Below are 22,832 nucleotides of genomic sequence, written 5' to 3'. Positions count from 1 at the left end.
GGCTCTGTCCCCTCACAGAAAAAATATGATATAAACAACCATCCATGGATGAACATACCTTCATGGGGGCTCTGGACCCCAAGTGAGAGATCCCAGCATCTAAGCGGAGAAGAAATGAGGAAACACGTCAAGTGATGCATGTAAACATCTAACTTCTCTGCAGATCTAGGCTCCAGGCCCTGTTAAAAAATGGACAAACGAGTTGAATAGATACCTTTCCAAAGATACATACAGATGGCCAACGGGTACATGAAAAGATACTCAGCATCACTAATCATCAGGGAAATGCAAATCAAAAACCACACTGAGCTATCTCCTCGCACCTCTTAGAATGGCTACTTTTAAGAAAAACAAAAGATAGCAAGTGTCGGTGAGGATGTGGAGAAAGGGAAACCCTGGAGCACTGTTGGTGGGAATGTAAATTGGTGCAGCCACTGTGGAAAACAGTACGACGCTTCTTTAAAAAATTAAAAATGGAACTACCATATGATTCAGCCATCCCAATTCCGGATATTTATCCAAAGGAACTGAAATCAGTATCTGGAAGGGATACCTGCATCCCCATGTTCACAGCATGTTTTTGCCTGTTCATTCACAGTAGCCAAGATACGGAAACAACATAAATGTCCATCCACCGATGAATGGATAAAGAAAATGTGAGATATACTTGGAGTGGAATATTATTCAGCTTTTAAGAAGAAAGAAAGGCTGCCATCTGCAGCAACATAGATGGGCCTGTAGGACATTGTGCTGAGTGAAGTAATCCAGTCACAGAAAGATAAATACTGCATGATCTCACGTATATGTGAAATCTAATCTACTCAAACTGCGCAAGCAAAGGGTAGAATAGTGATCGCCAAGGTGGGGGAGGGAAACTGGGAGATGTTGGTCAAGGGGTGCCAAGTTTCACTTATGCAGGAGAAGTAAGTTCTGGAGATATTCTACCCAGCAGAGTGCCTAGAGCTAACAATACTGTATTGTATGCTCAAAATTTTCCAAGAGGGTAGATCTTACATTAAGTGCTCTTACCACAAAACTAATAATAATAACAGGGGCAGGAGGAAATTTTGGGAGGTGATGGATATATCTACGGCCTTGATGGTGCAATGGTTTCATGGGACTATACTTATCCCCAAACTCATTGAGTCGTATACATTTAATATGTACTGCTTTTTACATGTCAGTCATACAGCTATTAAAAAAATAATGGTTTAAAAAAAAATCCATTAGGGTATGCATAGTATAGAAATTAGCCAACCACATGTGCTGCTGTCTCCTCAAGCTGTTTGGATTTCAAAGGAAAAAGAAATAAAATGGCCATGTTTGGGCAACGTCTGCAAACTTGGCTTGTCTGATTCATTTTCTTAAACGTGGTTTCTGGGTCAACCCATGCACTGCAGACGCTGGGGTGAGACGGAGGACGTCGGGAAGGCTGTGCTGTGGATTTCTGCGGTGCTGAAATCCATCCATGTCTCACTGTTCCCCACAAGTCTCTTCTGTATGACATCTTTCAGCCACATTCGTGTTGCCAACATGGTAGCTGTGGATAGTGGCCTTTGTGGAGGGGTCCAGGCCCGAATGTTGTTAATGATCTCTTTGCTTCCTAAAGTGGTTTTGTTGGGTTTAATTGATGTGTTTTAGGGGACAGGCATGAATCTGTCACTTTCTCTTCTAAAGGGAGAAAATGAAGGGTTTTTATTCCCCAGCCTGGTATTCTTTGGGGCCCCCCCGGCCAAGGGGGAGGCTGTACCCCAACCCCTACCCTGAGCCAGCGGTGGGAGGACACACCGCCGTGCCGGCAGTCTCAGGATGGGTTAAAGCCACCTTCACGAGCACAGGCCAGACCCCGATGGAGGGTTTTCAGAAATTTTCACAAGTGAACGAGCTGGGAACCTGGCCAGGAAATCCATCCTTTAGTGGACCACACACTGTTATCTTGAGGACCATATTTACCACATGGGCTTAGCCGAGGGTTAAGATGAACTGTAGCCTTGGTTTACTGAGCGCTTACTCTGCGCCAGGTGGTGCACCAAGGGATGAACACAGGTCATTTCATTAAATCCTCGCACGACCGCGTGAAGACCTGTGATCCTCTCTGGCTAGGGAGGGGAAACTGAAGCTCCGAGGACTCCAGTAACTTGCCTGATGCCCCAGCTCCCAGGCGGCAAAGCCCCGTCCGGGGGACAGCAGGGCCTGCACCACTAGTGAAGATGCTGTAATGGGACTCCGGACACTTCACGCCAGGAGGCTGCTGAACTCGTCACAGGCACTGTTACAGCAATTGGGACGCGCTGGCCGGCGCTGCTCTGAACACACATTCCACTGCTGGGCGCTTGTGCCCGAAATGAAAATAGTCTCGGCTTTGCCTTCCCGCCTCTCGAAGCTGAAAACTGCTTTTCTCTAACTACATTCATTCTAAATACGGGCTCCTCTCTAAATACATAGTCTAGAAAATCTGAACAATGAAGCAAAGCATGAAGTAAGATATCCTCTAGAATCCTGCCATCAGGGGGCAATTGCTATTAGCGTTTCCTGAAGTGTTTACAGTTTCTGCAAATAACTGCCACGGACAGCCGTGCATGCACATTCACGTGGGAACCCACTCCAGTGACAGTAACGCGGACTGGAGAAGAGGCAGAAATGTGGAGCCTGCATTTTCACTTAATCATCTGTCCGGGGTGTTTGTCCATGTTGATGGGCTCAGCTACACACTGTTGAGTGGCATGGAGCATTCCAATCTGTCATTGTACTGTAATGTGTCTCTCCAGCCTCTTATCTGTGAACATCTACATCGCTTCCAGTGCTTCGCTGTTATCAGATTTGATGGACACCCTTCTACATAATCTTTAGCATCTGTCCACTTGCCTCTTACAGGGAGGGCAGTGAGTAACCGGGAGCAGTATGCAATCTACCACAACCACTATGATTACATGTCATCAATATTATACTTATCACTGCCAATCCACAGGACTGGAGCTTTGCAGTAAAAGAATATGATTGTTTTTTTTCATTCTTTCTAAAGAAGTTGCTTTAGCATTTCTTGTATGGCAGGCCTACTAGCAAGATGAAGGAGACATGACACTAATATAAGATGGATGCTGGGTTGACCCTGGAGGAGAAAGGGACATTCCTAGAAAAACTGGTGACGTGACTAAAGCCTGGAGTTTAGTTAAGAGTACATATCAAGTTAAGTTCTCAGTTTCGACAAAGGTACGATGGCTACATAAGATGTTAATGCCAGGAAAACTGAGTGAAGGACATACAGGAACCCTCTGTACCGTCACTGCAATTTTTCTGTAAATCTAATATCTTTGTAAATTTTAAAAGTTTATTTAAAAAAGAGAAGAGGAAAGGGGGGAGGGATAAATTAGGAGTTTGGGATTAACATATGCACACTACTATATATAAAATAGATAACCAACAAGGACCTACTGTATAGCACAGGGAACTCTACTCAATATTTTGTGATAACTTATAAGAGAAAAGAATCTGAAAAAGAATATATATATATAACATATATATATAACTGAATCACTTTGCTGTATACCTGAAACTAACACAACATTGTAAATCAACTATAGTTCAATTTAAAAAAAACAGTTCAATAATAATAAAAAAAAAAACAGTGGGCTTCCCTGGTGGCGCAGTGGTTAAGAATCTGCCTGCCAATGCAGGGGACACGGGTTTGAGCCCTGGTTCGGGAAGATCCCACATGCCGTGGAGCAGCTAAGCCCGTGCACCACAACTACTGAGCCTGCGCTCTAGAGCCCATGAGCCACAACTACTGAGCCTGCGTGCCACAACTACTGAGCCTGCGCTCTAGAGCCCGCGAGCCACAACTACTGAGCCCGCGTGCCTAGAGCCTGTGCTCCACAAGAGAAGCCACCGCAGTGAGAAGCCTGCGTACCGCAACGAAGAGCAGCCCCCGCTCACCACAATTAGAGAAAGCCCGTGTGCAGCAATGAAGACCCAACACAGCCAAAAATAAATAAATTAAATAAATTTTAAAAAAAACAGTAACAACAACAACAAAAAAGAATAGAGCTCTTTTTATTGGGAATAAAAATGTTATTACAAACTAGTAAAAGAAAAAACACCTGGGTATAACTTGGTAACTCTTGGTCACCTACATCAACTGGACTTTAATGTTGAAAGTTAATGTTCTGAAAATATGAGGCGTGGGAGCGGGGAGGAACTTCTCCTTTGGAACGTTCTGCTGATCATGGTGCAGACTCCAAAATGCTTCCCAAATCCCACGCCAGGCTCTGGGCCCCGGGGTTTCCAATTTCTTCCCTTATTTGGGGTGACTTCACTCCTCTAAGGGGACCATCCTTGGGTTTGGAAGAATCCAAGGGGCAGATCGCAGTTTGTTCCAGAAGCTGCCCTGTCTGCTTCAATGATCAGCTGGTGGCAGCTGAGGGCGTGGACGCTGACCATCCACCCTGCCTGCGTTACAGTAACGGTGCTGTCACTCACTACCTGCTCACATGGGGCGAGTCACTTAACCTCTCACTTCATCTCCAAAATAGGAAGAAGAATAGCTTTGTTGTGATGACTGTATAAGTTAATACAAGAAATGCACTTGGAATAATACCTGATTTAATAAAGATGACCTTTATTACTGTATTAGTTTTCTTTTGGTTGTGCCGTGGCAACAAATCCCTCCCGAATCTCAGGGGCTGGCGATGACAAGGTCCTCTGAGGCTCTGCCCCCAACCCCGTTCCCTTTCTATGGTGGTGGGGGGAAGGCATAGTGAGACTCAGAACCTCCCATAGGATTTGGGCATCGTTGTGGACTGATGCCATGGATAGGGGGACGGCATTTACCATTTTCACTCACATTTAATTGGCCAAAGCAAGTCCAGTGGACAAGTCTGGTGTTAACAGGGACAAGGTCACGTAATCCTGTTACAGGGAGGGTAGTGAATAATTGGGAGCAGTATACAATCTACCATAACCATTATGATTACATATTATCAGTATTATACTTATGAGTGCCAATCCCCAGCACTGGAGCTTTGCAATAAAAGAATATGATCATTCTGTTTTCACTTTTCTTTAAAGAGGGTCCTCCTTTCCCTTAAGGCTTATTAGTAGGATTTGCAATTTACATAAAACAACATTCCTCTTCTGCATGCATTTCTCCATCCCATTGCTAGAGAAGATACACAACATTTTAGAACTGATTTCTAAAAGAACCATATCACTGAGACAAAATGTTAGAGAAGATCATTGTAAGAAATTTTCATGGCAAGGTGTCATGGTGTTTGCCTCAGAAGGAAAGGGGTGGAATGGAGACAAATGTGCTCCTTTACCCAGCGACTGTTTTCTCAAACCTGTTTTGTCTAATTAAAGGAAAATCAAGCAAAATAGTTCCAAAGTATCCTGGGGCTTCAGCTCACTTTTTGCACAGTGAGAATCCCAAACTTTCTCAAATCCTACCTCCAAGCTACACTCCTAAGAAGCTAGAAACTTCATCAATACAAAGACCAGAAATTTAAGCACACTGTACTTCAGTCTTTAAGGGGAAAGAGCCCAAGGGGAATTGAGAGATTTCCATGAGTATTTAAAATTTGAACAGTGCAGATCCCAAACCAAAAGCCACCAGAAAGGTTTCAGGAGAAATAATTTAATTGTAAATCCAAAGCAATAAATAATCAAGCATTGGTTCTCCAATGTCTAAAGTGCATCATCAGAGGATTTTATGTCTTGATTCACCGAAATGAACACAATAATGATCTCTGATTTTCAGGCTGGCCGTTAGGAGTGTTTGAAGTACCACTGTTTTCTGAAAGTGCGATAAAGAAGCAGCCATTCGGTAGCTACAGTCGCATTCTGTGTAGAACTCTAGAAGGCGCGGATATTCATTGTTCGTGGTTATCAATTTGACCTCTACTGAGTGGCCCAGATTTATGGGAAACTGATTAAGGAGTCAGGCGGTGACTGCACTCCCTCCCATCTGATAATTTACAGCATTCGGTGGGGAGCTGAGGGCTCCAAAACCAAACTCACTCAAAAGCTTTTCACTTACCAGAGACTGCATGTTTGGAGTAGAACGTAATACCCATTTTTTTCATCTAAAAGCTGGGAAGATGCTTTTAGCATTAGCAATTTAGACACAATTTACATTTATATGTAAATTTTAAAGTATATACAGACACACACAGACACACCCACCCACACACACACACACACACACTTCTAGTCTTAGAAGTTCCTCTCTTCTCATCTCCAGCTGCCATCGTGTTGGGAGCCTTCATCTGCTTCTTGAGCAAGAGGAGATGGAGAACTAGGGCTGTCAACCAAAACATAGTGCAGGAAGAAGGATGCGAATAAGAAAGTAGTTTACTGGGGGTCTTAAGAATTGCAACTGGGAAGACACAGATTCCGGTAACCCCGAAAGAGTGTTCCGAGAGACAGAGTCAGGGGCTTATGAAGACAAAAGCCACAAGGTTGTTACAAGTTGCCAGCAGAGAACTGTGATTGGCTCTCACGCAAGTCAGAAAAGATCTGTCCTTACAAGTTGTTTTTGGGTAGGGGTCTGATAACTAGACTGTGGCGAGTTATTTTAGGGTAAGCGTCCGATAAGTATCTTGAGTTTACAGCAGGGGTTCTGGATGATTTCATCAGGCCCAAAGGTCAGATCCCATCCAGGCTGAGACACGCATAAGTCACACTTCTTCTGTGGCCTCCGCGCTCCACTTTAGAGAGTTCCCTTAGCAATACCAACTCCATTTTGATTTTCTTTCACCAGGCCCACTCTTAAGACATTTACCACCTTCTGAGACCACTGGGCAAGACTGTCAAGACCCCCAAGTAGCATCAGACCCAGAATGATGTAGGGTAATCAAAACTATACAACTCAAAAGTATGTGAAGATATACTAACTTTCTTCCAAGTACTTAGCTATACACTTCCACAAACAAAAGTTAATGACTTAACTTTTAGATCATTACAATCCTTTGAAGTAGACATCATCATTGTTTGCACTTTATCGATGGAGAAGATGAAGCTCAGAGAGGTAAATCTGAGGTCATACGTGATTCTTCTGTAAGTTTTCATACTATGAAAAACTACGTGATATGCACACGCACATCTACATATCCATATATATGCAAGGTCTTTACATCATTGATAAAGTCAAAGGAAACTCAAGTAGATGCAGCAATTCCCAGGCATTGTTACTGGCTAATGCTGGTATGACTTCTTTTATCTGGTAGTCCCTGTCACATAATGCTTCTTTATACACAAATCAATGCATATTTCCTACCCAGCCCTGCTTGGTGGAATTCTTATTAAAGGTGACTTATTTTCATTTCGTTATTAAAGCAAGCTTTCTAAAGGCTTTCTAGGAACAGAGGATATTTGTTTCTTCCTTGCGCTCACCTAGTCAAGTCCCATCTGGTCAGATCCAACTCTGTTTACACCTGCACATACACAGCTGAAAGGAGCTGAAAGGAAAATGCAACCACCCTACCTGGCCTCAACCAGAAATCGTGAGCTCACCTCAAGAGAAGTCCATGCAGCCTCGCTGGACTCTAAGCTCCGCAACCCACTGGTCCTCAACACGTGGTCCCCAGCCAGCAGCATCAGCACCACCTACTGAAGCAGAAACCCTGCAGGGGAGGCCCAGCGTTCTCAGTTTTAACTGGACGTGTGCTCGAGTCTGGGGCTCACTCTCCCCTCCTTCCCCTCCTAGAGGGTTACTGAGCATCTTCTTTCTTCTCTTTGAAACAGAGATACCTCCTCCCCATCCTCACTCACAGCAGAATACCTTGCTTCCTCATCAGGAAGAACACAGAAGCAGTGAGAGGAGGACTTCCACGTTCTGCCACCATCACACCCACTAGCCTGCGTGCAGGTGGACGGGTGCCCTCCCTATTGTTACTTTTGGTGAACTGCCTGTGCTCTCATCCAAGGCCGTCCATCCTCTCTGTTCTGGCACTGGATTTCTCGCCTCTGAAATATTCCAGGACCTACTTCAGCAATTCATCAGCTTCTATTACACCCTTGGTCATCTTTGTAATGAAAATCTGTTAGTAGTGTGATTCCTGCCTAAACTCAAGAAACAGACCAACACCTGAACTCTCTTGATCCTCTATCTCTCGCCAGTCGCTCGACTTTCCCCTTTATGTTAATTTTCTGCAAAGAGTTGTCTATACTTGTATCAAGTTCCTCTCTTTCCCTTGTCTGTTGAACCTACCCGTCGAGCTTGTATCCCTACCATTCACCAAAACTGTCCCTGAGAAGAACTCTAAAAGCTCCTCACTGCTAAGCCCAGTAGTCTTCTTTCAGTTCTCATCTTAACGTATTTGTCTGCAGCATCTGACACAGCAGAGCATGGCCTCCTGTCTTCACTAGGCTTCTGATTGACTCTCCACTTCTTTCTTGATTCTCCACTTTCTTCACTGATACTCCTTCTGAGTCTCCCTTGCTGGTTCCTCCTCACTTCTCTAACCTCAAAATGTTGGGATGCCCAGGGCTCAGGGCTCAGTTCTGTTACTTCCTTACTTCTATTAGGTTCCCTAGGTAGTGGTTCTCAATCTTGGCTGCACATCAGAATCACCTGGAGTGTTGTGAAAACTTTCAACGCACCCTAGATGAATTCAATCGGAATTTCTTGGGGGGAACGGAAACATCAGTATATTTTTGAAGCTTCCCAGGTGATGGCCATGTGCAGCCAAGTTTGAAAACCACTTTCCTAAGAGATCTCATCCAGCTTACTGCCAAATCATATACATGCTAATGGCCCGGATCTCAGAGTTCTGGCGAGTCCCTCGCCCTGACAATCCAGATTCCCACCCAGCATCTGCAGTGAGATGGCTGAGATGCAACTCACACTTAAAATGTTCCAACTGGACTTTTAATCCATCACCCTAAAATTCAAGCAAAGTCTTCTTCACCTTAGCAAATGGAAAATCCATCTTTCCAGGTTCTCAGGCCAAATTTCTTGAGGTGGCCTCAATCTCCCTCTTCCTCGTGCATCCTATGTCCAATCTGTAGCAAATTCCCTACTGCGAAGTACGTCTGAATCTGACCGTTCCTCACCATCCCTACCGCCACCTCCCTGGACCAAGCCATCATCCTCCCCTGCCTGATTCCTGCAGCGACCTCCCCCCATCCGCTTCCATTCTCCCCCCCTCCCCTTTCTCTGTCAACAGGGCCAGAATGGGTCTTTCAGAACACAAGTCGGTTCCTGCCCAATCTTGGCTGAAACTCTCCAGTGGCTTCTGATTTCACCAAGGGTAAAACCCAAGGGCACCATCTTCTTTCTAGGTAACTTTTCTTAATCATTTTTATATCTATAGTCCATTTCATGCCATTGTTAATCAGAGATTATCAAAACAGATAGTGGAATTGTTCCCAGCTACAAAAATCTTACCTCTTTTCTACATGACAAGAAAACACTTTGATAGTTCTAGATCAGCATTTTCTAAACTTACCTAACCATGAAACATTTTTAAATTATAATATATTGATGGAACACCGAGAGGAGTTCATGAAATATAAATGTAGGCTTAGATTAAAGTAGACAGCACCAAAAAAAGTTTTCAAAGGTGAATTAATCACTTAAAGAAATAATAAAAATTTGATTCATATTCACAGAACAAAAAACAAATTAGAGGAATCTGCTTAGGCATAAGTTAATGAGAATAAAATATATCAACATAAAGTAATTTTTTTGCATGTGCATTTTTTAATAAAAGAAGACATGCTCCAAAAAATGTTTTATTAAATAACACTTTTTGGGATCTATTCTAGAACACACAGCTGCTTAAAACTTGGGATAATGTTGCTGAGCTTCATCCCCATATGAGGTACAGGATCAAATTTATTTCCACTTTTTGCTCAATTAGAGTGGGATATGAACATTCTGCTTCTCCACGCATGACGTGGCAAAGAAACAAACATGTAAACTACATTTTTCACGATATTTGGGAGCAACTGAATTAGGTTGCTCCTCAACTCATTCACCTTGATATTGTTTATTCATTGATCTGACCTTGATATTTCAGAAACCGAATCTGCATATGCTTCTCTTCTCTTCGAAGTTCTCACTGGAGAAGTTCCAGATAGTTTGAGAGCCTCATGAATTTGTGTGGTTTTGTCACTTTGCTGCTGTTTTGATAAAACTGCCTTTCCAGCCACAGAGCTGTGGGGAAGCAATTTGCTCAGTATAAATATTTCAGGCACCATAAATGTTGAATAGTGCCGCAGATATATGTTGAAATATTCAGCCAAAATACACAGCACAGAGCAGTGGCCAATCAGTCAACAACATTCATGTGAAGGGCAGTTGACAAGTGCTGCCTGGACACCAGGAGGCTTGACCTTGGGTATCTGTCAAAGGACAGTGTGGTGGTTTTGAGCTGGATGCCTGGGTCCAAACCTTGGTTCTGCTCCTTAGCAGCTGTGTGCCAGGGCAAATGCTTTAATGCTTCTGAACCTCAGCTATCTCATCTCTAAAATGGGAACAATAATAGTCTTACAGGATTAAAGATGAAATATGAAGCATTAGAATAGTACCTAGCACATAAGAAGCCCTACACGAGCATTAGATTATTTTTCTTAGATTATCACATAGTAAGAGGAACAATTCTGTTTGCTGCCTTTTTACAGATATCTAAAAAATACCTTTTAAAAAGTGAAGGTTAGAAATATAATCCTCCCACTGCCCCAAAGCAACAGTCATGAATATATTCCATAGACCACATTTGAGGAAATATCTTCTTGAAGCAGTTGATACAGTCAGGCTTTTTTCCAGCCTTGCACACCATATTGAGCTGGAAATTTATCTGGAAATAATGATGATAATAAGAACCATTTATTAAACACGTTTGGTCCAGACACTAAGCTAGGGGTTAGATGTGCTTCACTCCTGATTCCTGAATCAGTCCTGCAAAGCAGCCATCACCTCTGCCTTTTCCTGGAGAGGAAAATGTGTGGCAGAGACATTGATTGACTTGTCTTGACTCCTTGGGCATGGCGAGTGGTGAGGCTGTCCTGTCCTAACACCAGATGCTTGGCCTCTGCCCCTCCATCACTGGGGATAAACAACAAGGCATAAGGCACACTAAGAAGAAATATGGACAGGAAAGATGGTCAGTTGGGGATGACCAAAGATCCTGTTAGAGCAAGGTCAAAGAAGAGTTTGTTACAGCCGGGGGCAGAGGTGGGTGGGAGGTTGGGGGCAGCCCTGGGACCCCCTGTGCACCCGAAGAGCGGGAAAGGCTCCTGGGTTGGAGGGAACTTGCTGAGGGTCTCAGGGAGGGAAATCCCAAGTGTCCGGGGCCATCGAGGGGAATTGGTCGACCTTGAGTCCTCTGAAAGGTCCTCTGCCCTCACCTGTTACTCCATACTCTGTGATCTTTACTTTCTTGCATCCCCGAAACCCCTGTGAATGTGAACACTGATTTTCTTCCCCTCCAGCCCTTGACTCAGTCATTGATCTGCTCTGAACACATCAAACTTGTTCAACACGTCAGACTGTAAACCTGCCTGCAGCTCCCACTTTCAAACAACACCCCCATACACACTGCAAAAGAAAACGAAGCCAACTCCAGGTGACTCAGAAGTTGAGTCACCTCCTCGTGGTGCTTCTCCGAGTCCATGCCTCCTCCCCGTCCCGCCCCACAGCTCAACTGGGGGTAAAGGCAGAAATGTCACTTCCCGGGGAGAAGTTTAATGAGGGGCAAGGTCGATTCTTCCCTGACATGAATGCCGCCACGTTTGTTTTGAAATTTTTTTCCTCAAGAATACAAATATTTGGTTATATACAGACACCAAAAGTAAAATTAAAAGCCACCCATAGTCTCATCTCCTGTAGATTACTATGGACCTTGAGACTGGAATGGATCATCCTACAAACACAGCTCCATATCTTTTTTTTTTTAAGCAAAACACCATGTGAATTTTCAATGTAATACTTATTTCTTTCACAACATTATTTCTTTTTTTTTTTTTTTTAATTTTATAGCTACTTTATTTATTTATTTATTTATTTTTGGCTGTGTTAGGTCTTCGGTTCGTGCGAGGGCTTTCTCTGGTTACGGCAAGTGGGGACCGCTCTTCATCGCGGTGCGCGGGCCTTTCACTATCGTGGCCCCTCCCGTTGCGGGGCACAGGCTCCAGACGCGCAGGCTCAGCAGCTGTGGCTCACGGGCCCAGCTGCTCCGTGGCATGTGGGATCTTCCCAGACCAGGGCTCGAACCCGTGTCCCCTGCATTAGCAGGCAGATTCTCAACCACTGCGCCACCAGGGAAGCCCCACAACATTATTTCTAATGATTTATGATATGTTTCATCATAATACGATGTCCTATTGTAGTTAACTAACTTCTTAGTTAAGAACATATAAATGCTGTTTCCATTTGCTTATATTATAAATAACAATGCAGTGAACATCTTCTAATATATGTTATATTTCTATAATTATTTTTTAGAGTCTCTTCTTCAAAGTCAAATTTCTGGGTCAAAATGTTTGGTTATTTTAAAAGATCTTAAATTTGTATTTCTAAGTGGTCCAGCAGGAATGTTGTACCAACGTAAACTTTCACAAATAATTGTTAAGTGTGCTTCTCCTATATGCCAACTGCCTCAAACTTATATCTTATTTTTCAGTCTTAGGACAATAATATTTTATGAAGGACAATAGTATTTTAAAATATTACAATAATTTATAATATTTTATACATTTTAAAACAATGGTGTTGAAGATTATTTTTGTATTTAAGAAAGGCATTTGCCCTTTTCTATAATTATTATAGTCCATTTTCCAGTGCTCTATGAATTTATTTTTCAATTTACACAATAATACGTAAATACTCAGCATGGAAAATCCAAACAGTACAAAAAACAGAGAATAAACTGACATTCTTCATCCTCTGCTCTTATCCATCTTTCATTCCCAGCAAGTAACCACTGTTAAAAAGTTAGTGTACTTTTTAGAGGGCTTTCTAGCAATTGCATGGCTCGGATGGAGCATCCCTACACTTGAAATTCTGAAACATATCAACAAATTGTCCCCTAAACGTGTGCACCAACTTAACTTCTCATGAAAGGTATGAGACACTGCCCCTTCAAATGCTCACCTCTACCAGATGGCTTCAATATTTAATTTGTATTGTCAACACATCAGCCAAAATGGCTATTTTCACCCATGAGCCCTGACGACTTCCGGAGTTGACCAACCACCTTGCATCTGTTCACATTTACTAACCAGCTAGATGTCTTCTCTGCATGTTTTTTCCATATCCCATACCCACGTCGGGGTGTGGTCAGAAACAATGAAGAAGGGGCGAGTGGAGAATTATTTTTAGTGAAGAAAGTCACTGGATATAAATAATAGAAGAGGGGCTTCCCTGGTGGCGCAGTGGTTGAGAATCTGCCTGCCGATGCAGGGGACACGGGTTCGAGCCCTGGTCTGGGAAGATCCCACATGCCGCGGAGCAACTAGGCCCGTGAGCCACAACTACTGAGCCTGCGCGACTGGAGCCTGTGCTCCGCAACAAGAGAGGCCGCGATAGTGAGAGGCCCGCGCACCGCGATGAAGAGTGGCCCCCACTCGCCGCAACTAGAGAAAGCCCTCGCACAGAAACGAAGATCCAACACAGCCAAAAATAAATAAATAAATAAAATTTAAAAAAAAATAGAAAACTGCTGTCTGTATGTATATTGGTGTGTGTATTCCTTCCATTCTATTCCTTAAGTTCTATTAAATTATATATGTATAATTTAATCTAAAAATATTAAAGTAAATATACAGTAACATAATGTTACATATAATTTAATGAAATATAAAGAAGGTAAAGAACATATTTAATTTCTTCCATTCCAATCATTTAAATTATAAACGGATAGCTTAATAAGATTGTGTACATACGACATACTTTTTAATGGAGTGGCACACTTGTCCAATGGCCAGGGTTGAGGAGAGATGGAGGGGCACCCCAAAGTTCCCTGACCACCTGCGGGAACCACATTGATTCAGGGGATATTCACAGAGTGTCTGAATTCTGCCCTGGGAGCTGGGATGCACAGCGAGGAACCCCATCCGGCTGCATTGAAAGCTGTGTTAGCTGCAACACTACAGGAGATCTCCAGCTGAATGTGTGACAGGAGGATGGCCCTGTTTCAGAGACAGGTGGCGAGGGAAGGAGATGATGCAACGCTCCTTTTTCCTCGGAGCAGGACACGGAGCTTGTGGAACAGAGGGGAATCCACATGCTGAGCAGGGATGTGCGTGCACAAGCTACCCTTGCAGGCTCCTCTGCGTGGACTTGGGGACAACCAATGCTGAGGCCTGACGTCCAGTGGCACGAGACAGGATATGAAGGAACAAGAGGCTGGACCATTCTCAACTGGGGATGATTCTGCTCCCGAGGCGGACTTTTCAATGTCCGGGAACATTTCTGGTTGTCACAACTGCCAGGTGGGTGCTGCTGGCATCTAGTGACGCTAGATGCCAGGCCAGGGAAGCTGCTAGACGTCCTGTAGTGCTAGGACAGCCCCCTGCAACAGAGACTTCTGTGACCCTAAATGTCAGCCGTGCCAACACTGAGAAACCCCGGGCGGGGCTCAGAGAAACCGGCATGCTGTGGGCTCAAAGGGCAGCTGTCAGCTCAGGTGGCCCAAAGCTGAACTCTCCGCTCTGGGAACACTGTGTCAGAACACCTCCTGAGCTACGACTGTGGAGGATGAAACAGGCACGTTCTTCGTGCTTCATTTAGAATCCTCTTACCGCAGACTTTGTTCTGCAACACAGGGCACGTTAGTTCACGCAGATAATGAAAGATGGTGTCATTCGTTTCTCCCAATTCCTTCTCAAAATATTTACAATTGCAAATCTGATGGTGACTGAATTTCTACATGAATTCAGCTCAGCCTGACTGATGGCATTATAATTCTCAGATGATGTCTTGGACCTTTAATCAACAAGAAGTGTCATAATTCCACTATGTAGGAAGAATTCCTCTCATGACAATAAACAATGCCAGCAATCAATAGATAATCTATGCCTCTGTTCCACGGCCAAGGTCTGGGTGCCGAGTCACAAAGCAATGATGATGCCACTTGCAGTGGAATTCATATTTACGGAAGTAGCCTTAGTACTGATTTTAGTGAGATATATATTTTTTCTTTTATTTCTTTTTTTCCCCTCCTAGGCTCTAGTGAATTAACACTCACTGTTCACATTGAGTAGAGAGATCCATTTTGCTTCAAAGAAGCTTACACGTTTATAAGATACTAGCATATCCCACTTTAATGAAGACACAGTTACTTAAAACATAACACAGAACTTTCATTAGATTTGAAAAAATATATATGAAAATCTTGGTGGATATGGAGAAGATGATGGGGTTGAGTAAGGAAATTCAAAGCATCCATTTCTTCTTCTGTTTATTCAGCATGTAATTTATTAAGCACCTTCCATGTGTATTTATGAACCTGCGTTTTATATATTACAAGGTGTGCATTTTTATAACAGTTGCATTTATCACTTTCCAAAATTATCACTGTGAGGATTACTTACAAATAATTTCTTGCAACAGGATACCCCATTTTAAACACTTTTCAGCTGCAGATTCAATTAACAGACCTTTCCAAGGTTGCAAAGACAGAGCCACTGGGTAGGTCCTAGCCAGGCTTTGAGGCGGCTGGAGTTAAATGACTCTGGCCACGTTCGGAAATCAGAACTCAGATGGCTAAGAGATGGAACATGAAGCGAGTAAGGATCTTAGCCCATGAACCCCATGCAAGAAAGAGCAACTTCACGTTTCGCCTTTACTTCAACTTTAGCCACTCTGAGCTGCCCCCTCCCTCCTGGCAGGTCATCAGAGCTCTCCACTGCCACCCCCCAACCCTGCCAGCACTGAAGCACAGAAGGAGCCTCCCTTTATCCGCACAGTCCTCCCTGCTCGCCACCCAAATGCCCACTGTTCCAGGACACAGTCCTTGGATGCAGAATAGCAGAGTGCATAAGATACAGTTGCTTGAGTAGAATGTCAGGTTCAGATCCTATTTCGGCCAGTTACTAGTTACACAATCTATAAAATCAAGATGGAAAAACAGTAACTTTCTTTGAAAACTGTTGTCAGGATTAAATTAAGTGCTGCATAGGAATTTCCATACTGTCAGGGCTCAGAACTGCAGAGCTGGTGTGAGTCTCCAGCCCTTGCGTACAAGGCTGACATGTCCTATCTGGGCTGGAGCTGGGAGATGCTGTGCTTAAGCACCCGCACCCCTGAGCCTAGGTGGTTCACAGCATCCCTGGACTTCCTTCCTGTCCCTGGTCTAGGGAATTGCTATGCTGCCCTCCTCTGCCTGCTGTACCCACTCCCTTTTGGGCACCTTCACCCCGCACATCTAGTACAATTGTCTCAGGGATTTATTCTTTTACAAGAGAAGTGAAGAGCTGGCATCTTCTTGCATCGTCCATTTTTAGGTCTTTTCCAAGCCTAGAAAATAGCAAGGGTTTGGCTTCAGGTCAAGATGGATTCAGTGACTCCAGTACCTTCACACAGTTTTGATCTTATTCTCTCCACTTTCAGGTTATGCTTTCCTATGGGCTAGTCTACTCTCAAACAGGTTGCACACTGATGATAGGAAGATGACACCAGCCTCTCTGGACACACGTGCAGCTTCCAAGCAACCCCCAGGGAACAAGACGAACCATGCCCGCAACCTCTCAGATCTGCCTTCAGCCAGGAAGTGAGTGGTCTCAGTGTCTGCCCTGTCCCTCGACAGGTGAAGTAGAAGGGGCTGCTAAGAGGAGGTCAGATGTTTCCAGGGGTGCAGAGTCAGACAGAACATCCCAGAACTGGGCTTATGCTCAGCAAGACCCTCACAGCAGAGCTGTGCTGTCGCTGCTTGCCAGAATGACGTCCTGCAGGAGGGGGAGTGAAGTGAAAGCAGCAGGGGCCCAGCAGGAGGAAGACGTGGAATTTGATCCGTCTCCATCGCTTATGAGAGCAGGCACCTGTCACTGGGTCTGAGTGACCTGAGCACCTGACATCCGCCCTCTGAACACCACAAACCCCTGCTGATGAGATGTAATCACCACCATTTAGTGTTAGGAAGACCAAGGCTTGCCGGGAGGGGGAGCCCAGAAGCCTGTCCAAAGTTACCCGGCTCACAGATGATTGGAGTATTAGCCCAAGTTCTGCAAAGGGATACAGGAGAGTCTGAGTAGTATCCAGTGGTTTAGATAAGACCACTTCAGGTTTCCAGGCCCACTGCCTTGCTACCCCAGCTCACGGATTGGCCGTAGCCCAAACTTATAAGGACCACACTGTGTCCATCATCAGGTGGACGTAGTGATGGTCCTCTTTACCCTGTGGTTTCTGAGACTCACTGCTGCCAGGTGTAATGACCTTCAGTGGGTGCTGCTTCTTAATCCATTAGCTTTATGTTCCTCTGACTCTTTCTAGTCTTCCTTACTTTCCCTTCACCCCAGCGTCCAGGTCCAAATGTCTAAAGTGCAAGCATCAAAGAGGACAACAGCACACTGTCACTGAAGGACCCACTGCTCCATCCCCCCAGCACCTCCGTCCTTTTAGAACCGCTCCTCTGCATCCCGCCCTCTCCCGTCCACTTGCTCCCCGACGCAACTGCTGTGCCCCTCCCAGCTCTCCCTTCCTCCTCAACACCCACCCAAGACCACAGGTGGTCAGCCTGGCAGCAGATGTTGGACACCAGTTGGGACAACCAGATTCCTCCCAGTAGAATATCAGAAGAGACCATCTCTCTCGTGGACTCACTGTCAAGTGCAGTAATACCTGAGATCAGCCTGTGGCCAAGTTCCCCTCCATTTGGAAGAAGCCAGTCTGTGGTGAGAAAGACTGAAGCCGAAGGCAGAGAGAAACCAGAGAGGGCTGGTGTCCGGGCGGCCTCTGAATCTTCTGGTGCATTTGCTCCTGAGATTTGGTTTTTCCCATCCTTCCCTTGTTCAACACTCCCTGGAGCCTAGGGATGTACTGTAAACCTATACACTCTCCTCGTCAGTTAGCTAGTTGGAGCTGGGTCACTGTCACTTGCAACTAAAAAGTCTTAACTAACTCAAAACATCTTCCATAGGTAGTAATCTTCAACCATTAGTCCCTGTGATATTTGTTTATAAGTTTAATGCTTATAACTTGCATTTCTATCCGTGGGTATAATTGTAAGCCTGAATGGACTAGAATGAAGCATCAATATGCACCCCAAGGGCAAAGACAGCACTAGTGCGTTCACTTATTCATTCACACATTCATTTACAACACTCTGAAGGGTTCAGAGAGCTTCTGGGTTGGTGAATAAGCTGAGATGTGGAGAAAGTAGTGCACTTGGAGGGAGCATGGAAACTCTGTCCCCTTCCCATGTTCTTTGCCCTGTGCATCTCTTCCATCTGGATGTTCATTTGTATTCTTTATCATATCCTTTTATGAAAAACTGATAAACATAAAGAAAAACATTCTCACTCCATGCTCCCTACCAGCAAAGCTTCCATTAGGACTAAGAGAAGACAGAGATGGACCAGGGTAGGACTGATCCTGAAGAAGCAGATGATAAGACACCAGCATAACTGGGTACCAGGAAAAATTGACAAGTGTTCCAGCAGAGGTGCACAGGAGGTCCCTTGGGAGTTCAGAGGAAGCAGGGGTTACTCCCAACTCACGGAGGGTGGAGCCATGCCTTAGGAAAGACGCCTTGGATAAGACTTAACTTTGTCTGACTAAGGGGTAGGGTGAGACGGGGAGTGGGGACATGAATTCCAGATGGGGTAGGAGCACTTTGGCATTCTCTTCCTTCCTGAATCATGCACCAATAAAAACCCAAACAGAAGCTAAAGAAAAGGGGAAAAAAAAAAGGTCACCTTCCTTACAGAAGCTCAGCAAGCTTGTGGGTGCCCACCCCTGAATGAAGCCCGTCTAGACGCAGGCCCAGCTGGACCACCAGCTGAAGCCCCTTTAGAGGGAGAGACACTTTCAGTGCATGACGGAGATCCGGGGTGACTGCAGAGTTTACCCCCCAAAGTGGGACATAATGAGAGTAGAAAAAGGTGCTGTTAGGGATTACACTGGAACGACAATTGAAAATCCAGACTGCTCTGGGGAAACAGAGAACAGAGCAGAATCTTCTGGCTGCAGGAAGAGAGGTAGATTCCACAGGGAGAAGAAAACTTCACTGAGCATGCCCAGATCCCTCTGCAAACCCAGCAGTCAGAGCTCCCTGCTCCCCCGGGGATAAGTGGTAGAGAGAAACCAAGCGTCGAGCCAAGCCCTTTCCTAGGTAAGCATCAAGACTGTAGAAGAAATAGTCTATTAAGCATGATAAAAATTTAAATATATTTAAATTTTATGTGTAAAGTAAATTAGAAATATATTTAAAGTCATATACAGTGAAAGCAGTTACAGTAGGAAATAAGATTAGATACAGACTGGGGAAGTAGCCAACTTGCAGAAATAAGCCATTGACACCATCACTGTTCACCTACTGTATGGCTTACTGTGGAAAGAACACCTCTGACGGATGTTCTGCAAATGGGGCTCACTGTCGTTGCCACTGGACAGATGAGGATACAGGTTCAGAGGTATCTGGTGACTCGCTCAGGACGACAAAGCTACCAAAAGGCAGAGCTGGATCTGGACCCAAGACATCAGCCTCCAAAGCCCAGGTGTCAGGTGTCTTCTGCCTCCTGGACTGAAGTTAGCATCCCTGGGGATGCTGCTTCTCAGGCATGATGGGAACATCCACAGGAAAGGAGGCAGTAGAGCCCTGGACTGGTTCTCTGGGAAAGAGCCGCAGCGTCTCTGTGTTCCTCAGGACCTTGCTGGGCTCCACCCTGGCTGCAGAGGGGGCCAGCGCAGAACGCGGAACACGAGCCCAGGCACCAAGCAGGGCGCACGCGCCTGAGCTTAATTACAGGTAGTCAGCATGGACGCACCAAAGGAAAACCACGCTTGGTCAATCTGATAGAATTTTTCAAGGAAACAGCACAAAGAGTCAACAGAAGAAAGCCCGGCTATAATTTACTTGGACTTCAAGCAAGCGTTTGATATAGTAGCACACAAAAGACTAATATTCTAGGTCAGCAAGGACGTAATGGAGAGGGAGCTGCTTGAATGGGTAAGGAACTTGTCAAGATCTTCAAGATAGAGAGGATAAGAGCCGTGCAAACAGCTCGGGGAAGGAAGACGTGACAGTTGGAATTCTGCCGACACCAGCACTCCGGCAAGCTTTGTTCATTTCCTGACTATTCTGTTAGCAATGCTGGAGTTAAGAGAAAGCCAGTTGGTTTCTTCTAGGGCCTCGAGACTGAAGTTTAAATTCTTTAGTCCGAGAGATAGTCCAGAGGTGCCGGGGGTCAGGAATGTTTTATTTGGCAGCTGGAGCTGAAGCAGCAATTTTCACCGAAATGGCTTGAGTGAATTTAGATTCTTCTGAGGATTTAAAACTGTCTAAGCATCAGAATGTTGGGCTTTGCATTTTGCTCTCAGCACTCCTTCTAGCAACCGTTTGGCAATTTCCCCCCGAGAAGCCTCTCACACTCCCAGCTCACACACTCACAGGAGGTTTTATCCTCACCCCCAAAAGTGGGGTGCAGAACCCAACTTGGTCGGGGTGTCATCAGCACCTCGTATCCCCAAGGGCATGAATGGGGGTGGGCATGCGACGACCCAGGTTAGCCCAATCAGAGTGGACCTCAGGACTTGCTCGGAGACTTGCCCTTCACCTGGCGACACCTTTGAGCTGGGACGTCAGCCGGCCCCTCAGCCCTTCCTGGGGAGAGACGGGGGGAGATGGGCTGGGACGAGGCGTTCTCGGGAGAAGGCAGAGCAGGGAGCTCAGATGGGGACCTGAGTCTGGGCGCAAGCCCAGCTGTCAATAGTTTCTTCATGGCAAGGCCAGTTTGGGTTGGGTTTTGTTTGCTTATAGCACAAGGAATCCTGACTGCATCAAACCTCCCCCAGTGCCACAGTGAGGTATCACTAGCAGGGTTGTGGCCACAGACCGTTCGTGCCAGAGCTTAACATGGAAACCGTGCCATGGGCCCTGCTCTCAATCAAGCAGCTGGGGTGCCCCTGGCGCTCCCCAGCCCTCAACTCTGGCCCATCCCGCAGGGCACACGACCACATCAAAGTCTTGGGGAAAGAAGTAGAAAACCTTTCCAGGCCCACACCCCCATTTCATATTAGAGGAAATGGAGGCCCACATTGGGTGCTACCCACAAACCCTCTAAGATCCTGCTTCCAGAGCAATAGCTTTAACTATCTAGCATGAGTTGGGTTCTGTCCATACGATGCCCCTGGTGGGTTTATCATCATCGTCATCATCACCATCAGTGTCAGTGCCCTAATGATGTGCTGGACACTGTGTGAGTATCTCACCGGTGTTATCACGTGCCATCTGAATGAAGTCATCCTAAATGTTAGCTACAATCATCAGCTCCAGTTTACATATGGGCAGACTGAGGCTTAGGTAGTTCAATATTTACTTGGCCCACAGATATTCTTCCAGGGCCCATCATAAGGCTGCAACTATGCTAAGCACTGAGACACCAGTGTCAGAAAACTGAACGCTCTCTCTCTCTCTCTCCATGGAGGGTAGAGACTGGTGTGGTTGGGGAGCAGTGAGCAGGGGGGAGAGGGTCCCACCAGAAGCTGGAGGGACCAGCAGGGTGAGACTCTCCAGGGTCTTACATGAAGTGGTTAGAAATTTTGTTCTTTATCCAATGAGCCACAGAGAATCATTTATGGATTCCTTTTAGGAGTAAGAGGTGATGAGTCTTGCATCCTGAAAGAACAATTTGGAAAAGTGCGAGTTTGCAGAGACGAAGAGCACCAAAGAGATTTGAGAAATACCTGGAGGTAAAACTTTTAACATGTAGGGAACACTGATTAAGGAGGATAAAGAAGGAAGACGCCAAGGCTCCAGTTTGCATTAACCCACTGGATGGAGCGTGGTGCTAGGCACCGAGACGGGGACCACAGACAGAGATCTGTAGGGAAAACTGCAGGTGATACTGAATTCGAGAAGCATTTGAAATGCAGCCCTGATGAGCTTTTGATTGGGATGAGTGATCATCTGGGTGTCTTCAGTTTATAGACAGTGGTACACTGAAGTGGATGAGAACCTCTAGGGAAGAATAAAGAAGAGACAAATAAAAATCAAGATGAACAAAGAGTAATAAGACAAATAAAGAAAAAAGAGAAAGGCCAGAGTCTCAAGAATGCTGAAATGGAATGTGAGGTAGGCAAGGGTGAGGAAGGCAGGTCAGAGAGCTGGGGTCCATGCTGGGGGCGGGGGGAGGGGACTGACACGGAGGAACAGGCAGAAAGTGGTCTGTCAGTCAAGTATTTTCAGCAGTGAGTCTGGATGCAAAATGGAGGTGGAACTGGGGTATAGCTTGCGGGGTGTGGGACGTGCGGGAAGGGACTGAGGGTTTTTTTGTTGTTGTTAAGATGGGAGAGAAGGATGTTTACGAGCTGGAAGAGAGGATGGCTCCTGAGAAATTGAGGTTATGGGAGGGAAGAAGTGTCACTGAGAACCTAAGCGTCCTATGAAAGCGTGGGATTCAGACCAGAGACGGGAAAGCAGACCTCACGTGTAAGGAGTCAGCGCCTTCGCAGTATGCGAGACAGAGAAGGAGCAGTGCCGGGGGAAAATACACCACCCGGGGTTGGACAGCCAGCACGTGGCAGGGGCCAGCCTCTCTCTCTGGATGGCCTCATACAAACATCCCTCTCCCTTTAAGTAAACTAACTGCCATTTGTTTCAACAGCCTTGTGACTGTGCGTGCAAACAGTTTCCAACAAGGTGACACACGAGACACTTCTGGGAATATATGCTGTT

The sequence above is a fragment of the Balaenoptera acutorostrata genome, chromosome 15, assembly GCF_949987535.1.
Source record: "Balaenoptera acutorostrata chromosome 15, mBalAcu1.1, whole genome shotgun sequence".
NCBI lineage: Eukaryota > Metazoa > Chordata > Mammalia > Artiodactyla > Balaenopteridae > Balaenoptera > Balaenoptera acutorostrata.
The sequence above is the reverse complement of the archived record's forward strand: the minus strand, read 5'-3'. Positions refer to the sequence as shown.